Source organism: Pteropus alecto, unplaced genomic scaffold (assembly GCF_000325575.1).
Source record: "Pteropus alecto unplaced genomic scaffold, ASM32557v1 scaffold38, whole genome shotgun sequence".
NCBI lineage: Eukaryota > Metazoa > Chordata > Mammalia > Chiroptera > Pteropodidae > Pteropus > Pteropus alecto.
The window spans coordinates 7,347,982-7,354,202 of record NW_006442512.1 but is presented as its reverse complement, the minus strand read 5'-3'; positions in this window follow the sequence as shown (position 1 = coordinate 7,354,202).

Genomic DNA, 6,221 nt, shown 5'->3' with positions numbered 1-6,221 from the left:
AAATCTTACCATTTACGATGACATGGATGGACCTAGAGGGTGTTATGCTGAGTGAAGTAAGTCAAAGAAAGGCAAATACCATGTGATTTCACTTATATTCAGAATCTAAGGAACAAAATAAATGAACAAACTATATATATAAACAGAAACAGACTCACAGATATAGAGAACAAACTGGTGACTGCCAGAGGGAAGAGGTGTTTGTGGGGTGAGTGCAAAAGGTGAAGGGATGAAGAAGTACAAATTAGTAGTTACAAAACTAAAGTCGCTGGGATTTATAGTATAGCATAGGGAATATAGTTGATAGTATTATAATAGCTACTTGTAGAGTCAGATGGGTGCTAGAGAAATCAGGGGGATCACTTCATAAATTTTATAAATGTACTGTATATCTGAAACTAATATTAAATAAAATAAAAGAAATCTAATATTGTTTTGTTTATATGTGATAATAAGTTATTGAGAACTTACTATATGCTATACAATCTACATTATTTCATTTCATAATACCATTATATTTAAAATTATGTTTTAAATACCCTCTTATAGGTGAGAAAAAATGGCAAATCCATGTGTGTACCATGTCACAGTTAAAAGTGTCAAAGTTGATATTTTATTTTTTTATTGGAAAGTCTACATTCTGAACAAAATACACTAATAAAATACATTTCATATATTGTCTTTTTTATGTCATTAATATTTTATTTTATTTTCTGGTCTTTATCCAACAAAGTACTTTACAATACAAATATATTATTAATATCATGATCTTTTGTGAGTCAATAATAGTCCTTATTCAAAATTTCTAGTCAATTTAAATGTTAGTGTCATTAATTATATTATTCTTTAGGTATTTTGAGAACTTTGAGATATTAGTGAGCTAGTATTCTTGCTGTATTTTTTATTTTATTTTTATTTTTTAGAATTTTATTATTTGATTACTGTTGTCATACCACACTATATTAGTTTCAGGTGTACAACACAGTGGTTAGACATTTACACAACCCACATAGTGATCACCCCAATAAATCTAGAACCCATCTGATATTATACACAGTTATTAAGATACTATCAACTATATTCCCTATGCTATACTCTACATCCCCATGACTATTCTGTAACCACCACTGTACCTCTTAATCCCCTTTCCCCTTCAGCCATCCTCATCCTTACCTTCATCTAGTAATCATCAAAATGTTCTCTGCATCTATGTGTCTGTCAATGTTTTGTCTGTTTATTTATCCTATTCTCTAGATTCCATATATAAGTGAAATCATATGACATTTATCTACTTCTGTCTGACTTAGCACTGTACCCTCTAGTTCCACCTATGTTATTGCAGATGTCCAGATTTCATTCTTCTTTATGACTAAGCAATATTCTATTGTATATAAGTACCATCTCTTCTTTATACATTTATCTATTGATGGACACCCAGGTTGCCTCCATATCTTGTCTATTGTAAATAATGTTGCAATAAATATATAGACTCACATGTTCCTTCAAAGTAGTGTTTTGGGTTTCCTCAGAAAAACACTCAGAAGGGTGATTACTGGGTCCTTTTTTGTCACTTGTTATAGATTTTGTTTTAAAGTCTATTTTGTCTGGTATAAATATTGCAATTCTGGCTTTTTGTTGTTGTTGTTGCCATTTTCATTTTCATGAAATACCTTTTTTCATGCCTTTATTTTCAGTCTGTGTGTCTTTCAATCTGAAATGAGTCTCTCATAGGCAGCATATGTAAGGTGTTTGTTTCCTCATCCATTCAGCCACCCTATCTTTTGATTGGAGCATTTAATTCATTTATATTTAAAGTAATTGTTGACAGATGTGTAATTATCGCCATTTTATTATTCATATTTTTACCTCTTCCTTCTCCTCCTCCTCCTCTTTTTCTTCTTCTTCCTCAAGAAATCCCTCTAACATTTCTTATAATATTGATTTGGTGTTGAACTCTTTTAACTTTTTCTTGTCTGGGAAGCTCTTTATCTCTCCTTCGATTTTAAATGATAGCATTGCTGGGTAGAGTCATCTTAGCTATAGATCTTTTATTCCATCGCTTTGAAAATTTTGTGCTAATCTCTTCCAGCCTGCAAATTTTTTTTGTTAAGAAATCAACTGACAGTCTTATAAGAGCCCCCTCGTAAATTATTATATGTTTTTCTCTTGCTGCTTTTAAGATTCTCTCTTTGTCTTAATCTTTGGCATTTTAATTATTATGTGTCTTGGTGTGGACCTCTTTGGGTTCATCTTGTTTGGGACTCTCTGTGCTTCCTGGGCTTATATGTCTATTTCCTTTGCCAGTTTAGGGAAGTTTTCCATCTTATTTCTTGAAATAGGTTTTTAATTCCTTGTTCTCTCTCTTCTCCTTCTGGTAATCCCAAAATGTAAAAGTTATGCTTGATGTTGTCCCAGAGGCCCTTTAAAATATCTTCATTTTTAAATTTTTTTTTTCTCATTACTGTTCTAATTGGGTGTTTCTGCTACCTTCCAAATCAGTGATTAGATTCTTTGTTTCATCTAATATACTGTTGATTTTCTCTAACGTATTTTTCATTTAAGTTATTGAATTCTTCATTTCTGACTAGTTCATTTTTATGTTTTCTATCTTTGTTTTTATGTTTTCTATCTCTTTGTTGATGTTCTCATTGAGCTCATTGAACATCTTTATAACTAGCATTTTGAACTCTGCACCTGGTAGATTGCTTGTCTCTTATTTAATTCTTTTTCTGGATCTTTGTTCTGTTCTTTTATTTAGGGCATGTTTTTTCTGTCTCCCCATATTGGTTGCCTCTTTGTGTTTGTTTCTATGTATTAGGTAGGGCTGCTATGTTTCCCAGCCTTAGTAGAGTGGCCTTGTATAGTAGGTGTCCTGTGGGGTCCAGAGGCAATCTCCCTGTTCACTTGAGCTGGGTGTTCCAAGTGTATTCCTTGTGTGGGTTGTGTGTGCTCCCTTGTCGTAGTTGAACTTTGGTTGCTGTTTGCATGTTAGTGGGAGGAACTGACATTCAGGTTGATTGGTTGTGAGGACTGGATATGACTATAGTGGAAGAACTATTGTGCAGGGGCTGACCTTGCAAAGCAAATTTTGCTTTGTCATGGCTCTGGTACCTGCCCTGTTTGCCCTTTGGGTGTGTCATTTGTGGAGATGGTTGGGGGATGGGTGCTCTTGTGTGGTCTGAAGTCGGCCATCGGGGATGTTGGTTCTGGGGCCTCTTGGATAGGGCTATGTTGCAGGCCAAGTTTAGCTGCTACTTGTTCCCTATCTGGGGCCACTTGATAAAGGCTACAAAGTGATCTAAAGATATTTGCTACCTCCGTTGGGCTTGTAGGTGTCTGGGAGAGGCTAAGCTGTAAACTGAGGCCACTTGCCACTACTGCCAGAATTGGGACTGCATTGCAAGAGTTATGGGGCACACTGAGGACAGATGCTAATTCTTTGGGGTTTGTGAACCTTTGAGAGATTTTAGAAAAGTCTGTAGCATGAGCCAAGACAGGCCATCTTTATGGAAAAGCCACTGGAAGAGGCTTTGGTGGACCTGCTAGTTGGATATGGCATGGTCTCAAGTAATCACCAAGGCAGGAGAAATGGTGTTAGCCAGGTTGATGGAGACTCAGATATGACTCCTGCCTGTATTTGCACTCTGTGTGAGGAGAGGGCTCCACAAGGGAACAATGGACCCTGCCAGTATATCTGTCTGGGAGAAAGCTGCCCCTCCGGTTCCAAACATAGATAATTGATTTCCTCCCTTTATGTCTCTGGTGCCTTTTGAGCTGCTGTTCCAGTGCTGCAGGTCAGAGAGAATAAATCTGTCAGTGAGTAAGTCCATATGTGGGCCCTTTAAGAGGAAGGTCTGGGACTCCAGTCGTACTCCATCTTACTCAGCCACAATCTTTGCTGGTTTTCAAAGCCAGAAGTTGTGGAAACTCCTCTTCCTAGCATGGAACCCTAGGCTGGAGAAGCTGGTGTGGGGCTAGGACCCCTTACTCCTCAGTGGGGATCTGTGCAGCCAAAATATTCCTTTTGATTTTTAATCAACTCATGTGGATGTGGGACCAGTCCATTTCATGTCTCAGCCCCTCCTCCTAGCCTTGATGTGGCTTCTTCTTTATATCCTTAGTTGTAGGACTTTTGTTCAGCTAGACTTCAGGTGATTCTCAATGATGGTTCTGTACTTTAGTTGTAATTTTGACATGGTTTTTTTCTGCAGTTTTTAAGTCAAAGCAAGCTTAAGCTCCACTTGGTAACACACAGGATCCCAGAAAATGTGACTACAATTTTCAGATGAGCAGTGAGTGAGAAAAAAGTTCCAGAGAACAAAAAGTATTCAATCTCTCACTCTATATTGTTGAGGACTCTATATTGATTGATATTTAGAAGTAGTTTGGTTGTAAATATATTTTCAAATACATAAATAAATGCAACAATAATTAGAGAAAATAACATGAATAAAATAAATTGTCAAATTTTTTTCTTTTTAAGGAAGATTACAAGATCATCTCATTATATAGCAAGTAAGAAAGTAAGGTACATAAAAGAAAAATAATTAATATCGAATTTTACCATGTCATTAGTTACAGGTTTTTCCTGAACAAAGTCTGCTTTTGTAATAATGGAGTTATCGTATGCCTGTATTTTAAATTTACAAACAAGTTTATTTTAAAAATTGTATACTCTAATTGACTTGAGGAGAAATACTTATATACCTCACCTATGAATAGGTATGGTGGATTGGAAAGTGATAAGATAGATATAAATACATACACATGTATGTGTGTATGTATTTCTGAGACAGTGTGAATGCTAGAAGCAAACCGTTAGACCTTCCTTAATACAGTTTCTCCCCACTCCAGATCACATGAGTGGATCACATATATAGAGACAGCACAAGATCAGAATAGAAATCTTCAGAGATCTGCCTATTTACATATTTAAGAAATATTAAGGTAGTTATAAAAAATATTTTTTTCTCTCATTTTTATTTAGAGCCAAAATTATCTGGACATAGTCGATAAAATAATAAATATTTTTTATGGGCATGAATTGAACACTATCCTATTTGCATTATTATTCTCTTTGAAAAAATAGTTTATTTGGACTAATGATCAAAAATGGGAGCTTGAGCTTACGTGTTTAATGCTACTCTCCTCTCAAGATCATTCTTTTTGAATTGATGGTATTAATATAAAAATAAGAAAAATGCAGTGCTATTTGTATAAAGAAGAAACAACTATATTATCTACATGCCAAGACCCTCAGCAAAATCTACAAGTTATAGGACACATCAAACCTATTAGATAAAAGATTCTTTTATTTGATCCCATCTGGTCCAGGACTTTTGTTTTTTGGGAAGTTTTTGATTACTAATTATATTTCATTGGTAGTAATCAATAGGTTCAGATTTTCTGTTTTTTCTTGACTCAGTCTTGGGAGATTGTATGTTTCTGAAATGCGTCCATTTCTTCCTCATTGTCCAATTAGTTGGCATATAATTGCTCATAGTATTTTCTTATGATCCTTTGTATTTCTGTGGAGTCCGTGGATATTTCTCCTCTTTCATTTCTGATTTTATTTATTTGAGTCTCCTCTCTTTTTTCCTTAATGAGTCAGTCTGGTTAAGGGTCTGTCAGTTTTTTTTATCCTTTCAAAGAACCATCTCTTGATTTCATTAATCTTTTGTATTGTTTTTCTAAACTCTATTTTGTTTATTTCTGCTCTGATCTTCATTATTTTCTTCCTTCTATTATTCACTTTGAACTTTTTTTTTTTTTTGCTGTTGTCTTTGTAGTTCTTTTAAATGTGAAGTTAGATTGTTTATTTTAGCTTTTTCTTGATTCTTGAGGTAGATCTGTATTGCTATGACTTTCCCTCTTAGGACTGCTTTTGCTGTGTCTCATAAATTTTGAGTCATTGTGTTTTTATTTTCATTTGTCTCTAGGTATCTTTTGATTTCTTCCTTGAACCCATTGTTAATCCATTCATTGTTTAACCATGTTATTTAGCCTCCATGTGTTTGTGTATTTTCCAACTTTTTTCTTACAGTTGATTTCTAGTTTCACACCACTGTGGTCAGAGAAGACATTTGATATGATTTCAATCTTCTTAAATGTATTGAGACTTGTTTTGTGACCTAACATCCTGGAAAATATTCCATGTGCTCTTGAGGAGAATGTATATTCTGCTGCCTTAGGGTGAAACACTCTGAACATATCCATTTAAT